General features: G+C 36.1%; 1 pseudogene; it reads left to right on the top strand.

The window, feature by feature from the left end:
- The first annotated feature begins 261 nt into the window (after positions 1 to 261).
- Positions 262 to 361, top strand: LOC138829928 (U6 spliceosomal RNA; annotated as a pseudogene).
- The last annotated feature ends 19,771 nt before the right edge of the window (positions 362 to 20,132 follow it).

Genomic DNA, 20,132 nt, shown 5'->3' with positions numbered 1-20,132 from the left:
CCATGTAATTGTAACCCTTCTGTACAATATTTTCACAATAAAAATTAAAAAAATTAAAAAATTAAAAAAACAAAACAAATTTTGCAAATGTGAGCAATCGACTGAACAATATCATTTTCCCCACTATTCTCAGAATTTTAGGGAAATAAGATCAATAGCATTGTTGGGAATAATAAGTTTTCCTTGTTACAAATAGGCACCCAAGGACATAAGCCTGTATAAAGATTGCATCATTAACTACTTAAATTTAGAGGATACTACATGTTTCAGCAGCACATATACCCAAATTATAACAATACAGAGATTAACATGGCACTTGCACAAGGAAGATATGAAAACTTGTGAAGTATTCCATATTTTTCCTTCTTCAGATGCAAAAAATGAAAAAGTGAAAAGTTAATTACAAAATTACAAGTGCAATAATCCACATAATTCATATAATTAAAAGTTAGTTTGACATCAGTGTATTAAGTCTTCAACTTAGAAAGGCCTTTACATAGCAAAACCTTTACAAAACTTTTGAAATTAGGCATCATTGTCATTTTATCCCAAAGAAATATAATACTATAAGGACCTAGGAAAAAAGGAATCTTAAACTGTTTCTATATGGAATGCAATCTGAGAGGACACAATAATGAACCTATATATTATAAAACAATGTCAAATTCAGAGTATATCTAGGAGAGAATGAAATAGATTATTGACATTATACAAACATAGAATATAGAATATTTTAAAAATATACTTTTTCAGACAAGCACCAGAAATACTTTAGTTTTTCTACTACTCATTTCAACAGATAAGTTAAAATTATTTCTGATTTAAAAAATAACAAATTCTGTAGAACTCATTATAGATGTATACAAAAACTCTTGAATACATTTTAACATCAAAGGCAGGCAATTCACTTGGAAGAATTAAATGGAATCTGTGAATTTTTACAGTAAGTTATTGCTGTTGCTGGGCATTGGAGGTTCACGCCTGTAATCCTAGCTACTCAGGAGGCTGAGATCTGAGGATTCGAATTCAAATCTAGCCTGGGCAGGAAAGTGCGTGAGACACTTATCTCCAATAAAGCACAAGAAAACTGGAAGTGGAGCTGTGGCTCAAGAGGTAGAGAGTTCGCCTTGAGCTGAAGAGCACAGGGAGAGTGCCCAGGCCCAGAGTTCAAGCCCCACGACGGACCAAAAAAAAAGACATTGCTGTTATTTGGATTGTGAAAATATTTTGTATGGACACAATGGATGGACTGGCATTTTTGAAATTTAAGAAACTTAGCCGAACCATTAGGACTTAGGAGAACAATTTGTACGATCTTCCACAACTTAAAAGAGTTAGTGATATATACTTATCCTTTTGGCAATATCAAATGCAGTTTCTTCCAAGTTGTTCTTCATGCCTGGTTTGACAGAATGGTTCAACAGAAAGAGTTCCAGCATATCTTCTCTGTCTCAGTTCTGAGCAGCAAGATGCAAGGGGGTCAAGAGGTCTTTAATTTGAAATAATGAAGGGGGAAGATGGCGGAGGAGAAGCTGGAATCTGAACAAGCTCTCGCATAGAAAGCAATTTTAGAGTTCCAGTGAACAGTCCTAAGCCAGAGAATCACACCAAGTGTGCCATCACAGGACAGAGAGTTAGACAAGAGAGGGGAAGCCAAGGCAAAAAGAAGCACCTGAGTGCTCACCAGCAGCCGCCGCAGCGACGGCAGCGGCAGGGTCAAAAGCAGCGGAGACCACAGCCGGGGGCCATACCTGAGCGCTCACACAGAGTCCGGGACGAAGGAGCCAGACGCAACGGGCGAGCAGATTCTACTCAACACCAGCAAGAACCAACAAAGAGCGGACATCTTCATCCTGCAGCTTGCAGACCAGAGACGACCCAGGATCCAAGACTCGGCATGAGTAGAAGCCCGACTTCCTCACTCCTTCTTAGGGATCAGAGGAGGGAAAGCCACCCCTCCCCCCCCAGCACCAGTGATCTCCATCTTGGATACCAACAAAGCTCGGAGGAGCTGCCAGCTCCAACCCAGGCCTTGGAATAAAACGAGTCATTTAGCAGGTCACAAGAACTTAACGGCAAAGTGACCTGCCAGACTCGGCTCCATCCAGGGAAAAGTCACCCAGCTCAGGCGCCAGCCATTGGAGTGGCTTCCCTCACTGGGTAACCAGAGCCAGAGGCTGCCCCTCCCTCTAGCAGCCTCAACAATCAATTGAAAAACAGAATCCCTGAGAACTGCTCCAGGCTGGGCTCTGGGAGATTTTTTTTTTTTTTGCACAAAACAGTCCCAGGAAAAAGCTACTGATTGTTGAAAGGCCTCAACTCTACCCAGAATTTAGCCTCACCACTGCATACCCCTCTTTTGTGATTCTCAAAGCAGATCACCCTCCTAGAAAACTAACCTGGGAGGGGGATCTCAAAATCTTGGGTAAAGCAGAGCATTTTTCTGCCTCTTCCAACAAACCGACTTAAGAAACCAATCAAGCCACAGGACCTCAAGCTGACCAGAGACTCCAACAAAAGGCTGGTTACAGACAAAAGGGAGATACAGGATTCTTCCCACCCCTCCCCCCCCCAAAAAAAAATCAAAGGACTTTTTTTTTTCTTTTTTCGTTTTTTCCTTTTTTTTCTTTCTTTTTTTCTTCTTCTTTTCTTTTTTATTGTTTGTTTTTTGTTTTTTGCTACCTTAAATATATATATATAATTTTTTTTCTCTTTTAAAACTTTTATTAATCTTTAATTTTTGCCTCTTCTGAAAAAATAATTGATTTCCAGTAACTTTTTTTTTGTTTTTTCTCCTCTTATAATTTTTATTTTAGGAATATGTAAATGAGCGTTTTCCTTTCTTTTCTTATCTTCTTTCTCTTTTTCTTTCTTTCTTAATTATCTTTTTGTTTTTTGTCTAGCTCTACTGAACTTCTGATCTTTTCTTCTCCCTTTCCCATCCTTAAAGTTTTTCACACCTCCTCTATGTCCCTCCCTTTCTCACAACATATTCACATTCCTCTCTAAATAGATGGTCTTTTAATCTCTACAATAACATTAATTTTTATGTTTCTATTTTTTTTCTGGTCTCTTTTCATTCCCCTATCCCTCTCTTCTTTTTCTCTCTCTCTCTACTTGCATCCTACCCAATCCATTTCCTGAATTGTGATTAGGACATAGTTAACTCTCCCTGTGCCTCCCCACACCAATCTATTCCTATTTTTCACCCACATCTCTCCCTAATCCTAATAATTTCTGGTTTTCCAAATTCTTTTCTGCGGTTCAAAGTCCTTTAAAATATAGTTGTTTGATGTTGAATAGATGTATCTGTGGAACTAGATTGTATCTGTAGACTATTGACTGTACAAATGCAAACTTTGGTTGATGGTTGCCTTAAGATAGTGTTCTAGCACAAAACTGGTACTATCTTCATCTCAAATGGGCAGAGTAAGCCAGAAAAACACAAGAAAAATGGCAAATCCGGGTATCTCAATTCCCAATCTTGATAATCAGGGGACAGATCAGATAATGAACAATCCAGAGGAGAGTTCCCAAATAGCTCTACAAACACTGGTGGCAAACATGATAAATGAGAAGCTTGACAACTTACAAAGGACTCTGTATGAGCGTGAGAGGGAGAGAGAGGAGGCATCCCAGAAGTTTATACAGGAATATCATAAGCGTGAGGAAGCTACTCAAAAACTGATACAGGATTTGCGTGAACAACTTGAGAATACTCAAAGAGAAAGGGAGGAATGGCGTGAGCAGGCTGAAACACGCAAAGAGAACTGCAGGAATCCCACGAACGTGAGGAAGCTAAACAAAGAGTAATACAGGAATTGAGAGACCAGGTAGAGAACACACAAAGATCACTAAAGGCATCCATAGAATCCATTAACAAAGAGCTGAAGGAAGTCAGGGAGACCACAAAGGGAATGCTGAATGGAACCCAACACAAGGAATGGGAGTCCAAAGAAACCATATCCAATCAACTAAGTGATTTGAGGACAAACACTGAACACCAAATTAAGGAAGTAAAGAAATTCATACAAGACCTAAAACAGAGCTTCAACAAAGAACTTGAAGCTATCAAAGCTGACCAATTAGAAGGAAAAGAGATTAAAAACAAAGTAGAGAGTCTTGACAGCAGGTTAGACCATGCAGAAGATCGAATCTCAGGGATTGAAGACAGCCTAGATATTATAGAGAAAGAACATACAACCATCCAAGACAAGTCCAAGAAATGTGATAGATCTATCCAAAACCTGGAAGACACCATCAGAAGGCCTAACTTAAGGATAATGGGTGTAGAGGAGCACCTACAAACAGAAGTTAATGGTCTAGGAAATTTGTTTAACAGGATCCTAGCAGAGAACTTCCCAAACATGCAAAAAGATAGGCCTATTCAGATACAAGAAGCCTTTAGAACCCCAAATAGACCAGACCAGAATAGGACATCCCACCGTCACATTATAATACACACAGGATCAACTCAGAACAAGGAAAAGATCCTTAAAGCTGTCAAGGAGAAAAGGGTAATCACCTATAAAGGGAAACCAATTAGAATCACCTCAGATTTCTCAGCAGAGACAATCAAAGCAAGAAGAGCCTGGAATGATGTATGCCATGCCCTAAAAACAAACAACTATCAACCAAGAATACTGTACCCAGCTAAAATCTCCTTTATAACTGAAGGCCAAATGAAAACCTTCCACAGCAAAGAAAACTTGAAACAATACATCTCCACCAAACCAGCCCTACAAAAGATTCTTAAAGATGTCCTACACATAGAAAACAAACAAGACCACAATAAAAGCCAACAACTGCACCCAAACTGAGAATCAAAGAACCATAGGAAGAACCCAGATTTCACAGCCCCCAAGAAGGTAGATAACATGGCAGGAACTCCCAAATACCTCTCAGTCCTATCTCTTAACGTTAACGGACTGAACTCTCCAATTAAGCGACATAGACTGTCTAGTTGGATTAAAAAACAAGACCCTTCTATCTGCTGCCTGCAGGAGTCACATCTTGCCCGTAAAAACAAACACATTTTCAATGTTAAAGGCTGGAACAAAATCTACCAAGCAAACGGCCCTCATAAACAGGCGGGAGTTGCAATCCTAATATCAGATAAAATAGACTTCAAATTAAAAATCGTGAGAAGAGATAAAGAAGGTTGCTACATACTAATTAAAGGATCTCTCTTTCAGGAGGATATTACAATTCTAAATATCTATTCGCCAAACAATGGAGCACCCAAATTTATCAAAGAAACACTACTTTCCCTCAAATCCCATATAGATCCAAAGACATTAATTGTTGGGGATTTTAACAAACCACTCTCCCCACTAGACAGATCAACTCGGCAAAAACTCAACAGAGAAACCGCAGATCTAAACAGCTGCATAGATCAACTAGACTTAACAGACATTTACCGAACATTTCACCCAGCAGCATCAGAATACACGTTCTTCTCAGCAGCACATGGAACGTTTTCTAAAATAGACCACATTCTAGGCCACAAAGCAAACTTGTCTAAATTCAGAAACATTGAAGTTATACCCTGCATTCTCTCTGATCACAAGGGAATAAAATTAGAACTCAACACCAAAAGCCACCAAAGAAAGTCCGGTATCACATGGAGGCTGAACAACACACTGCTGAATCAAGAGTGGGTCATGGAAGAGATTAGAAAGGAAATTCAAATGTTCATGCTATTCAACAAAAATGAACACACAAATTACCAGCTCCTCTGGGACACAGCAAAGGCAGTACTCAGAGGCAAGTTTATAGCTCTGAGCTCCTACATCAACAAATTGGAGAGATCTAAAACTAGCAATTGAATGACACATCTAAACCTCCTTGAAAAAGAGCAGCAAGGTAAACCCCAATCCAGTAGACGGAAAGAAATAATCAAAATTAAATCAGAATTAAATGAATTAGAATCCAAAAAAACTATAGAAAGAATCAACAAAACAAAGAGTTGTTTCTTTGAAAAACTTAACAAAATTGACAGACCCTTAGCAAATCTTATCAGAAAAAGAAGAGAACACACCCAAATTAATAAACTCAGAGATGAGAATGGAAACATCACCACAGAAACAACCAAGATTCAGAACATTATAAGGGAATACTTCTCAAAACTTTATGCTAATAAGTTCGAGAACTTGACAGAAATGGACCTCTTCCTAGCAAATATTGACATGCCAAAAATAAACCAAGATGAGTTAAACTATCTTAACCGGCCCATATCAAGCATTGAAATAGAAACAGCAATAAGAGACCTCCCAGCTAAGAAAAGTCCAGGACCAGATGGTTTTACAGCGGAATTTAACAAGGCCTTCAAAGCAGAACTCACACCAATTCTCCTCCAACTCTTCAATGAAATTGAAAAAGAAAGCTCACTACCGAACACATTCTATGAAGCCATCATAACCCTCATCCCAAAACCAGGCAGGGACTCATCAAAGAAAGAATACTATAGACCCATTTCTTTGATGAACATCGATGCAAAACTTCTCAACAAAATTTTGGCAAATCGACTTCAACAATTCATCCAAAAAATCATACAACACGATCAAACAGGATTCATTTCAGGGATGCAAAGCTGGTTCAATATACGCAAATCAATTAATATTATTCATCACATCAACAGGAGCAAGAACAAGAACCACATGGTTATCTCAATAGACGCAGAAAAAGCATTCAACAAGATCCAACACCACTTTATGATGAAGGTTTTGGAAAAATTAGGAATCCATGGAACATTCCTCAATACAATAAAGGCTGTATATGACAAACCTACAGCCAGCATTATACTCAATGGTGAAAAACTAAAGCCATTTCCTCTTAACTCAGGAACAAGACAAGGATGCCCACTCTCTCCACTTCTCTTCAATCTAGTATTAGAATGCCTAGCTACAGCAATAAGACAAGATGCAGACATAAAGGGGATCCAAATAGGGAAAGAAGAAATAAAACTCTCCCTCTTTGCAGATGACATGATCTTGTATTTAAAGAATCCCATAGACTCCACTCCCAAATTACTCAAGCTGATTCAAAACTTTGACAAAGTAGCAGGTTATAAAATTAACCCCCCAAAATCAATGGCTTTTCTGTATGCCAACAATGAGAAAAGTGTGGCTAAAATTAGGAATGCAACTCCATTTGTAATAGCCCCACAAAAAATAAAATACCTAGGAATTAACTTAACTAAAGAAGTGAAGGACCTCTATGATGAAAACTTTAAAATCTTGAGAAAGGAAATCAACACAGAACTTAAAAAATGGCAAAACCTCCCATGCTCCTGGATTGGCAAGATTAACATCGTGAAAATGGCAATACTTCCCAAGGCTATCTACAAATTCAACGCGATACCTATCAAAATTCCACCCTCATTCTTCAAGGAAATAGAAGAGGCAATCCAAAAATTCATATGGAACAATAAAAGACCCCGAATAGCAAAAACACTTCTCAACGGAAAGAACACTGCTGGAGGAATATCAATACCAAATTTCAAACTCTACTATAAAGCCATAGTAATCAAAAGAGCTTGGTATTGGCATAAGAACAGACCTCAGGACCAATGGAATAGAATTGAAAACCCAGAAATGAACCTACAGACCTATAGCCATCTAATCTTCGATAAGGAAGCTAAAACAATAGAATGGAAGAAAGACAGCCTCTTCAGTAAATGGTGCTGGCAAAATTGGTTAACTACATGTAGAAAACTAAAGCTAGATCCTTATATATCACCCTGCACCAGAATCAACTCCAAATGGATCAAAGACCTTGAACTCAAAGCAGACACTCTGAAAACATTACAGGATGGAATAGGAGAAACCCTAGGTCTCCTTGGCTCAGGCCGAAATTTTCTGAATAGAGACCCGGAAACACAACAAATCAAAGAAAGGTTGGACAAATGGGATTGCATAAGGTTGCAGAGCTTCTGCAGGGCAAATGACATAGCTAGCAAGATCAATAGAAAGCCCACGGATTGGGAGAAGATCTTTACTAGCCATACAACGGACAAGGGTCTCATATCTAAAATATACTTGGAACTCAAAAAATTAAACCACCCAACAACAAATCCTCAAAGAAACAACTGCCCAATAAATAAGTGGGCGAAAGACTTAAAGAGAAGCTTCTCTGAAGAAGAAAGAAGGATGGCCATTAGACACATGAAGAAATGTTCAACATCCCTAGCCATAAAAGAAATGCAAATCAAAACAACATTGAGATATCACCTCACTCCAGTTAGAACAGCAAAAATCAAGAACTCTAACAACAACAGACGCTGGAGGGGATGTGGACAGAAAGGAACCTTACTTCATTGTTGGTGGGAATGTAAACTTGTTCAACCACTTTGGAAAGCAGTATGGAGGTTCCTCAAAAGACTTCACATAGATCTCCCCTATGATCCAGCAATCGCACTTTTGGGCATTTACCCAAATGTATACAAACAAGACCACACTAAAGCTACCAGCACAACTATGTTTATTGCAGCATTATTTACCATAGCTAAGATATGGAACCAACCCAGAAGCCCCTCAGTAGATGAATGGATCAAGAAAATGTGGTATATATACACAATGGAATTCTATGCCTCCATCAGAAAGAATGACATTTCCCCATTTGTTAGGAAATGGAAAGGCTTGGAAAAAATTATATTAAGTGAAGTAAGCCAGGCCCAAAGAAACATAGGTCCCATGGTTTCCCTTATTTGCAATATCTAGTATAGGTATGAGTCAAGCGGGAAAGATCAGATAATGTGATGTTAGGAAAACGAACCCTTAAATATGTATTTTAATGTTTTCGTTTCTTTCATGCATGTGTTTCTAACGCATTTATAAGATTATTTCTTTGTTGCTTTGTATGTCTTTCCCCCACAGTGTAACCCCCGCTTTCACTTTATTTGATGTCAGTATAACATGTGGAGGAGATGGGGACAAACAAGTCGTTTAAGGATTCAGGTAGACCTGTTGTAACAAGGGGAATTACAAAATGTCATGTCATAGCAAGCTTTACAATGTCGGTGTGGGGGGGGGGAGGGGGGTATGATTGGGTGGGGGGAGGGGGGAGGCTGGGAAGGGAGGTGAAGGGTAAACAAAGGAGGAGGCTGCAATGCTTGGTAAGAAATGTATGCATTATCCTGCCCATGTAATTGTAACCCCTCTGTACAGTATGTTCTCAAATAAAATAAAATTAAAAAATTAAAAAATTAAAAAAAAAGAGGTCTTTAATTTTGGCATTGGTATCTGCCTCATGATGAAGTAAGAAAGAAGCCACTCGTATTATTCCACGTATATCCACTGTGCAGGGGTATCCAGCCATCTACAGTTATTGCATGTGTCACTTGAGCCACCAACTCACGAACAATGGGTAATTGTCCACTGTAGGCTTCCCGATGAAGAGGGGTATACTCATCATCATCCCTCATATGCATATGAGTGGCCTTTTTGGAAAGTAGTCTCCACACTGTAGTAAGCTGATTATTTTAAGCATCCCAAAGAAGAAATTTGCTTGGATCCTTCTCCATTTTTTTCTTGCAATTGATACCATTCCTCACTTTTTCATCTTGTTCCTCATCTTCATCAGAATTGCCTAACCAGAGACTTTGAGAGCCAGTCGGAATGAGGTGTCTATGTAGTTCCCTAAAAGGTCACGTTGGATGAACTGGTCAGAAATACCCCATGAGTTTTTCACCATGATTTATTTTCTCTTTTTCCCTTTTTACTATTCTAAACTATTCTAACTGGAGAGTAGGGAATTGATGGAGAGCAGAGGAAAGATTTTCCTCCGTATTCAAAGTACAGACTGAAAATGAGGGCCAGTGGTGTCTTCAGGTGCAGCTTATTCTAGGAATGAGAAAATATGAAATAATGCTTTCTATATAAATGATTTGGGAAATGGCAGAGCAGAAAGTGAAATGATGCAACCAAAAATATAAAAGCAAAATAAATGAGGATAATTATGCAGCAATCATATTATCTATGAGAACTATGAAAGAGAGAGAGGAAGAAAGACAGGTGTGCAATGACCTAGCTAGCCATAAAATCCATGCTTCGGATCAATTTATAGGGCAAACAAAATTTTATTTTTTTAAAGAGATGGAAATCAAATTTATGTATTTACTTGAAATTCGTAAATACATTTTAGTAGCCTACATAAAGAGGCATAGCTTTGACCAAATTACAGACAAGAATCTAAATCCTGATAATTCTAGTAACAGATCTGACTGAAATAATTTGAATCACACTTTTCCTGTACAATGAAAGAATAGGTCCAGGCTAGGAAAGCAGCTAGAGAAGGCAGGCCAATTGTATCTGTGAGAAAACTTTGTGGAAACTGGTATTGAGGATTACTTTCTGGTGCCACTTGCACTGGAAGCATGATTCTGAAATATTGCTTGCTGATTCTGAACTATTGCTTTGATCATTATATTCTCCAAGAGGAAAAAGTGAAAATTGATTGCAAAGGACTACTAACAGATTTTGACTTCTCATTAAGCACCTTCAATGATAAAAATCACATGAAGAAAATAGACAGGCCTACTTTTTTAGATGAAAACAAGTGTCTTTAAAAAAAAAAACAAGAAATTTAAGTAGTCATGAAAAGGACTTCTATTTTACTACTGAATTATACATTTTTTCCTAATGTTGGGTAACAATAAATAATGGATCTTTTAGAAAGCTCTTAAAGCTCATATGTTCAATAATGAATTCTCTTACACTATATCATGGTATTTTTTGTGTATGGAAGAAATTTCCATTACTAACTTGATGTTCTGACAAGAAAATATCATCACTGTATGTCTTGCTTCTATTCTCTCAGTTTTAAATTACTAAGTATGTGCATTAGATAAGTATAGAGGAAAAAGTAGAAGCCCCACTGATGGCTCATGTATTTAATCCAAGCTAATCAGAAAGATGAAATCTGAGGATTGTCGTTCAAAACCAGACCAAGCAAAAAAAAAAAAGGCCATTAGATTCTGATTTTAAAGTAACCAGCAAAACCTAGAAATGGAGCTATTACAAACAGTAAAATGCTAGCCTTGAGAAAATAAAACAAAAAAAATTCTGGGAAAGAGCCAGGCCCTGAACCAAACAAATGACTTACTTAATTTGTCAATTAATTAATTAAAAATACATTAAGAAGTCACATGTAGAGAGGCAGGAAATATGTAACACCAGTGGTGACTGGATTATGTATTATTTTGTAATAAGGCAAATCATCATTTGTCCTAATCACTAATATTTCATTTGAACTTTTTGTACGATAAACCCTCAATTTAGCATGTATGTATATGTGTGTGTACATGTGCGCACATGTGTGTGTATGTGTGCATGTGCTATTGCAATGTTGCTTGCCAATGTGGAAAGGGTGAGGCTGAAAAGAGCTATCTGTTTTGCAGTGTTTTTATTTATCAGTGTTTTGTCATGTCATTTCAGTGGAACTACCCTTTTGTACATTTTATTTTTCAAATAATAACGTCATCATAATCCAAGCATTTACAACATTAAGTTAGGTAAAAGAGACCGCTTTCAGCTCTTATTAAATGTTAGGTAAGAAGACACTGACCTAATTAAGTAGTAAGTTATTGCTGTAAGATGATTGTTAGTACAAAATAGGTATTTGATCACTTAACTTGGTTATACAGTTCAGATATACTCATGGAGTGAGTTTGACAGACTTGACCAAATAAGTATTACTCTCTGGTTATTCCTGTGAAACACAAGATGGATAAACTCCAGATTACTGTTGAAAATAACTTCCTTTGTAAGATCATATCTATTCTCACTAAGAGATAATCAACCCCATATTATGTTTGAATATCACATCTTATTGACTGAAAATAAGTATTGTGGATATGCTTGTTAGATATTCCTTTCAAAAACAAACAAACAAAAATTATGTGTCATCTCCAGATTGTGGATGTATTTAAAGTTATTTTGTACATGCAAAGGGACATTCACTAATGGCTCTTTTGTGGGAGCAACTATCACAACTTTAACAGATAAGGCTTTTTGGATATCTTTTACAATATAAAGAACATCCCAGAGCGAGTCTTGCAATTTCTGAAAACCCTTTGAATATTTAAGTATTATTTCAGTTCATTGACTATAGAGCTCAAGACATTTCTGAAATAAATATCGTTAAGGTCTGAAAATGTAAGTGGGTATATAGGCTTTTTATGAATCATTTTATGAAAACCCAGTTTTTATGAAAGTAAATGAAATAGAATAAAAGAATGTAAGTGAATTTGGCAAGCTAATTATTATTAGGACTTTCTTTTCTATTAACACAGTCCTTTTCATGTAGAGGATGCATTTAAATTATTTCCTTTGTGTCTCTGTACTTCAGTTAGTCTTAGAACCTTTATAGTTATAAGAGTGAATTTGTAGTATAAATAAAGATCTTTTAAAATAATTAAGATTAATCTTGTGTTTTGTGTCCTGCTCCCAAGAAAATAAGTTATTTTCAAGTGTTAATAGTTTATCATTATTATTATCATTGTCATAAGGAATCTTTAAAATGCAGTAGTATTGATGTCTTTTTAAACCAATTGTATTCACAAGTTGGAGAGTCTTTAATTCATGCTTAGGTGTTGTTGTCTATGATTCTTAACCTCTCATTCCTAACTTTAATGACAGGTCATACTGCATTTTGGGGTATATGAAAGATAAAAATATTTATCTGTGGTCAAAGGTAATTTTTATATCAGTGTTGGTTTAATAACATTTTAAAGTAGTACCTTTCTCTCAAAATGTTTGGTATAAAAAACAATCAAAATACTTCTAATGGTAAACAATATAGGTGAGCTACAATGTGGAAATGATTGGTCCATAAGACCTGCAGTATGTTTTCATCAGAAATTGGGTAGGTCATTCTTTCAATATGACTTTAAACATAGATGGGTCCCCAGGCAGTGCAGTGTTGAATCATGGGATAGAATATGATTTCTACTATTTTGAGCTAGAAATCAAGAATGTTATAGTTTGGCAGTTCCTTTCACCAGGGAGGTATAAATTGATTATGAACTTGGAGTTTTCATATTACAGTACCCTATTTTCTTTTTATTTTCCTTTTTTTTTTGTTTGTTTTTTTTAGTTAGTCATGGGGCTTGAACTCTGGGCTTGGGCACTGTCCCTGCGCTCTTCCAATCAAGACGAGCATTCTACCGCTTGAGCCACAGTGCAACTTCCGGTTTACTAAAGGTTTATTATAGATAAGCCTCACAGACTTTACTGCCCGGGCTGGCTTTGAACTGGGATCCTCAGATCTCAGCCTGCTTAGTAGCTAGGATTACAGGCGTGAGCCACTGGCATCTGGCTTAGTAACCTATTTTCTAACAAAGATAAAGTGAAATATTATGAGTGTCCACAATAATATTGGGAAATTTTCCTAGAATTAGTAGACTAAGTGCTGGTATTTTAGTCATAAAATAGAATAAGGTAATTTGATAGGGTGGGAATGGGCCGTAGGCTAAAGCTTACCATGTATGCAATGTTAGACTAGTAATTCCAATTCTGAAGACTTCAATATCATCATCTGATAATTAAAAATAGAAGTAGTTCCAATTTATGGGATTATTGTGAGGATTAAATTAGATAACGTAAAGTACTTGGAAAAACAATCAGCATTTGATACTTTATACCTGTTATTTTATCATGTGATGAATTCTAACATTTTTAATGTGATATTTATATTGTGTCTATTTAGGATATGCAATGTGATGTATTGATATTCATTGCATTGTTCACTTTCCTGTCATTATGAGGAAAATACCTGCAAAGATATTTTTTGAGGAGGAAACTATTATATTGTCTCATGGTTTAAGAGAACGCAGTTTAAGGTCAGATGTCTCCATTGTTTTTAATTATATTTTAATTAAATAGTGGTATGAAGGAATTTCCATTCAACAAATCAGTTTATAAGTACAATAGATGTATACATAACGTTCCACATCCTTCCAAAGCTCACCCCATTTTAATTTTTTCTAGATTCATACTATCTGCATTGAATATTATGCCTTCACTCTCTTCCTCTATAACTCTCTTTATTCCTTCCCTTTGACTTCCCCTCATATCTTCCAAGTGATAGTTTCCTGGTATTCATTTTGTTAGATTAAAAGTTCAATTTTATTTTATAAGAAATTACACCTTTTAAATACTCCTCTGCAAATAGCATTCTTTGGTTAATACTGTTGTGTAAAGTTGTGTAATAGTGGCCTAAAGTTCTAGCTTCCAAATACGCGACAGAACATGGTTCCTTTGTGTGTCTGATTCAGATTTAGTTTACTTAACATATTTTTAGATCTATCCATTTCTATGCAAATGATGTAACAATCTTCATAATGGATGGGTGCAATCCAATTGTGTATATGTGCCACACTTCTCCAACCATCCCTCTGCCAAAGGGCATCTTGTCTGTTTCCATAACTTCACTAAGGTGAATAGTGCAACAGTGAACATGGTTATGATAGTGATTTTACTCTAACTTTTTGGAAGAATTCATGACTATCTTTCTGGGAGCAATACTCTAACCAATTTTCCAGAATAAGCACATCGCTCCCTTCATCTCCATCACAACTTTTTGCAACTCCTCAAAAACACAACTACCACCTACAGGTCTCAATAAGCTAAAACAACACTGTGCCCATATTCTTCCAATAAATTTTTTCATAATTTTACACATAATTTAGTGAAAGCCTTCTATGTACTTTCCTAATGTGGGAATGAGGGACATGACAATAGAGTAAAAGTAAGAAAAATGCAATTTAATTAGCTATTAGAATATTTACAATCATTTTCAGATCTAACTCGTAACCTCACTTACTATTATTTTAATCTTTATTTGATTACTTAATCTATCCCCTAAATTATAACAGGTGATTTAAATACAAAGGCAAAAATGTGGTTTGATTTTGACACTCATATGTGAGGATGCACAATATGGACAAATACATGGATTAGAATTAATAGCCAATATCAATTTTGTTAAAGTAAAGATGGTTTTCCCAAACTGATTCTCACAACTCATATTCAAGTCAACAACAAGAAACATGTGACACTTCCCTTTGTTTTGCTCCTCATTATGTTTTGTTTCCATTTTATTTTATAATCAAGGATGATTTCATAAATCTATTGTAGATACAGAAATATGTAAAATATTTCTATCTGTATGCATTGATATATACATACACACAAATACTGTACAGTTTATAATGAAATTTATACATTCTGTAACTATACAATTTACTAAATTATTAAAAACATCGACGGCTCATGCCGGAAATCCTGGTTACTTGGGAGGCTGAGACCTGACAATCATGGTTTGAAGCTATCCTAGGCAGGAAAGTCCATGAGCCTCTTATCTCCAAGCAAACACCAGGAAATCAGAATTGGAACTGTGGCTCAAAGTTGTAGAGTAGTAGCCTTGACGGAAAAAGCTCAGGGACATCACCCAGGCTCTTAGTTTAAGAACTACAATCTAATAAAGAAAATCTATTTAATTTACAACTGTGTAAGTAGAGTATTTCCATCACTCAAATGCACATCCATGCTCATTTGCAAGGTAACTCTGTTATGTCTGGAGTACCTCATAACATTATCAGTTAAGTAGAAAGCATTGCAAGGTGGGTTCACTCTATCTCTCATATGGATTTTTCTCCAGTCAAAAACTCAAATCTTACAATTATTCCAATTATTTAAAGTCATAGCTTTTTTCTTTAATACCCATAATATTAGAGTTTGAATTGAGTGCCTTGTGTCTCCTAAATGGGTGTTCTTACCACTTTGTCATGCCCCCAGCCCTAAATTATCATGATTAATTTTCAGATAGAATCTGGCTTCCTACTTGTGTATGATCTTGAGCTCAGCTCACTTTATGTTTTTCTTCCTGGAATTTAGAATAGCAGGTCTTGGCATTGTGTACAGATCTTTCTGTCCAGTCGGGGCTTTAACCACTATCCTCACAACAAGTACACTCCCACATAGTCAGGATTTTCATAAGCTTATCATAGCTGATTTTTTTTAAAAAAATCTTTGCATTTCCTGCTGATCATATATTATATGAAGATAATAAAACTACAGATGCTTGCCAGGAGGAGAAAAATCTATTACTAATTGTTTCACAGAGGCTTCCCTTCTAGTGAAAGAAATATATTGCTTGATGCAGGATTTCACACAGTCATATTGCTAGGAAGAACCTTAAACAATTATCTAACACTACAGAGTTTAGGGAGATGAATTGACCTCCTGAATAATTTACTTTTAGATGAAATAAAAGCAGGCTTCCAAAAAGAGAACAGACTTTAGAGAAACATGATGAGTTGTATGTAAATAGGTGCTTATCTGATTTTGTTAATTGGTGAACTAATACAGAGAAATAAAGTACAGCAAAGAGAAAAAATAAAGAACTCTCCATTGAAATACTCATTTGTGTGTGTGTGTGTGTGTGTGTGTGTGTGTGTGTGTGTGTGTGTGCGCGCGCGCACTCGTGCCTGTACTCACACGCACATGTGCATGTGCTTATGCATGCATTCATCATTCCCGAGGTTTGATAGTGCCTAGGCACTATCCCTAAGCTTCTGTACCCAAGGATAGTGGTCTACCACTTGAGCCACTGCTGCACTATTGGTTTTTTGGAAAAATTGCATGTATTTTCATGACTGGACTGGCTTTGAACAGTGGTCTTCAGATCTCAGCCTCCTGAGTAGCTAGCTAAGCTGATTCAGCCTTTGAGTAGCTAGTTAAAATTCTGCCTGTTTTCTATGCTTCACTGCTCTTTTATTCTTTCCATGAGGTAATCACAAGCCTAAGTCATATATATGTCTAAGTTCTTTAAAAATACTCTTACTGCTTGGCACCAGGGGCTCCTGTACTCTTAACTACTTAGGAGATTTAAGAACAGAACCCAGGCTTCTTTCTCAATCTATAGCTGGGTGCGTTGGATCATTTCCACCATCCTGCACTATCTAGAGACTAAGATTGGAAATACTGAGGATTCAGGCCAGCCAAGGTAGGAAACTAGACAATTTGTTGTGCAACTCTGATGCCATTGATGATGGGAAGGCTAAAAGGACAGATCAGGTGCATGTTCTTGTGGAAAGGGAACACCTATCCTAAAATTAACCACTGATATGATGACAGCCTAGCAAGAACAATACCCCAAGTTGAAATCCCCACAATTTCCCACAACCAGAATAAGTATATGCATTAACATCCAAAAACATTGTACAATATGTTGTTTGCTGTAATATCATCTTTATCTGATTATCATATGATGTGACAAAATAGTTTCTTCATTAAACTTGTGATATATTTAAAAAGACCTAGAACATTCTTTCTCACTTATTATGTTCAAACAAATGGCAAATTGCCTCATTTCTTACATATTTGACTACCACTAAAAATTCATCTAATGATTATTATAGTAATATATTCTCATTACGTTACTATGTAACAGTTTTTAAACTTTTTGTTTCTCTGAAGTTTAAGTATATAAATAGTTTCATCAAAGTATATTCCTTCCGTACTTGGGGCAGATTTTTATAAAGATTTTAAACAATGGCTTCTAAGAATACTTAATTGGTATACTGTTTGGTTTATTTTAATATCAATTTAATTTTATTGTAATTGTAATGTACAGAAGGGATACAGTTACATAAATAATATAATGTGTATATTTCTTATGGAAGGAACATGGTTATCCGCGACATCGATTTTTTTAACTCAAAAACAGCTTTTGCTGTTGTTATTGATCAATGGGTCCTTTTGCTTTCTTTGTTCATGCATTTTTTATTATAAAATTGATATACAGAGGGTTTACTGTTACTTAAGTCAACTACAGAGTAAACTTCATTTTATATTCTAAATTTCAAAATTTGAACTTAATTACTTATTTTTTTTTCTTTCATTAGGGTAATTGTTTTTTCAGAGTTGTAGGAGTAGTTAATTTAATTTTGCATGGTTTCTACACATGTAAATTATTCAGACACATATATTTTGCTTTTAAAATATTTAACATATGAATATTTAAAATTATTTTCTTAATTTTTATATGGATGGTGAATTTAAATAAATTTATTTTCTTAAAGTTCTAAACATATTTTTTCAGGTAACAAATAATTACTGTATTTTCAAGAATCACATACTTTATTAAGAAATGAATCATTACCAGGTTAATTTTTGTAAATATTTGTACTTGAACGATAAAAAAAAGTTTGAACTGGGCATGGTGATTTTTTAAATTTTTTTTTTATTTTTTATTGTGAAAATACTGTACAGAGGGGTTACAATTACATGGGCAAAATAATGAGTACATTTCCTTTTTTTTAATTTAAATTTTAATTTTTTGTGAACATATTGCACAGAGGGTTTACAATTACATGGGCAAGATAATGAGTACGTTTCTTATCAAACATTGCAGCCTCCTCCTTTGTTGACCCTTCACATCCCTTCCAAGCCTCCCCCCCCTTCCCGGTCCCCCAGCGAATCCTTCCACCGCCCCCGCACCAAAGTTGTAAAGTTCGTTTTCGATATAACAACTAGTACTTCTCATTGTTGGAACAGGTTCACCTGTATCCTTAAACGTCTTGTTTTTCCCCATCTCCTCCACAAATTATACCGACATCAAATATAGTGAAAGCAGGGGTTATACCATGTCGGAGGGACATACAAAACAACAAAGACATAATCTTATAAATGCGTTAGAAACAAATGCATGAAAGAAAAAAAACATTAAAATACATATCTAAGGGTTCATTTTCCTAACATCACATTATCTGACCTTTTCGGCTTGACTCATACATATACTAGATATTGCAAATAAGGGAAACCATGGGACCTATGTTTCTTTGGGCTTTTATTACTTCACTTAATATAATTTTTTCCAAGTCTTTTCATTTCCTAACAGATGGGGCAATGTCATTCTTTCTGATGTAGGCATGGAATTCCATTGTGTATATATACCACATTTTCTTGATCCATTCCTCTGCTGAGGGGCATCTGGGTTGGTTCCATATCTTAGCTATGGTAAATAATGCTGCAATAAACATAGTTGTGCTGGTAGTTTTAGTGTGGTCTTGTTTGTAAACATTTGAGTAAATGCCCCAAAGTGGGACTGCTGGGTCATCAGGGAGCTCTATGTGGAGTCTTTTGGGGAACCTCCATACTACTATCCAAAGTGGTTGAACAAGTTTACATTCCCACCAACAATGAAGTAAGGTTCCCTTCTGTCCATATCCTCTCCTGCATCTGTTGTTGTTAGAGTTCTTGATTTTTACCATTCTAACTGGAGTGAGGTGGTATCTCAATGTTGTTTTCATTTGCATTTCTTTTATGGCTTGGGAGGTTGAGCATTTCTTCATGTGTCTATTGGCCATCCTTCTTTCTTCTTCAGAGAAGTTTCTCTTTAAGTTTTTAGCCCACTTATTTATTGGGCAGTTCTTTCTTTGAGGATTTGTTGTTGGGTGATTTAATTTTTTGAGTTCCATGTATATTTTAGATATGAGACCCTTGTCTGTTGTATGGCTAGTGAAGACCTTCTCCTAATCCATGGGCTTTCTATTGATCTTGCTAGCTATGTCCTTTGTCATGTAGAAGCTCTGCAACTTCATGCAATCCCAAACTTTCTTTGATTTGTTGTGTTTCTGGGTCTCTATTAAGAAAATTTCGGCCTGCTCCAAGGAGACCTAGGGTTTCTCTTATTTCATCCTGTAATGTTTTCAGAGTGTCTGCTTTGACTCCGAGGACTTTGATACATTTGGAGTTGATTCTAGTACAGGGTGATATATAAGGATCTAGCTTTAGTTTTCTAAAGTAGTTAACCAATTTTGCCAGCACCAATTACTGAAGAGGCTGTCTTTCTTCCATGCTATTGTTTTAGCTCCCTTATCGAAGATTAGATGGCTATAGGTCTGTAGGTTCATTTTGGGTTTTCAGTTGTATTCCATTGTTCCTGAGCTCTGTTCTTATGCCAGTACCAAGCTGTTTTGATTATTGGATTTGTAGTAGAGTTTGAAATTTGGTATTGATATTCCTCCAGCAGTGTTCTTTCCATTGAGGAGAGTTTTTGGTATTCGGGGTCTTTTATTGTTCCATATGAATTTTTGGATTGCCTCTTCTATTTCCTTGAAGAATGAG

This window comes from Dipodomys merriami, unplaced genomic scaffold (genome assembly GCF_024711535.1).
Source record: "Dipodomys merriami isolate MVZ:Mamm:240054 unplaced genomic scaffold, mDipMer1.0.p SCAF_1791, whole genome shotgun sequence".
Lineage (NCBI taxonomy): Eukaryota > Metazoa > Chordata > Mammalia > Rodentia > Heteromyidae > Dipodomys > Dipodomys merriami.
The sequence above is the reverse complement of the archived record's forward strand: the minus strand, read 5'-3'. Positions and strand labels throughout refer to the sequence as shown.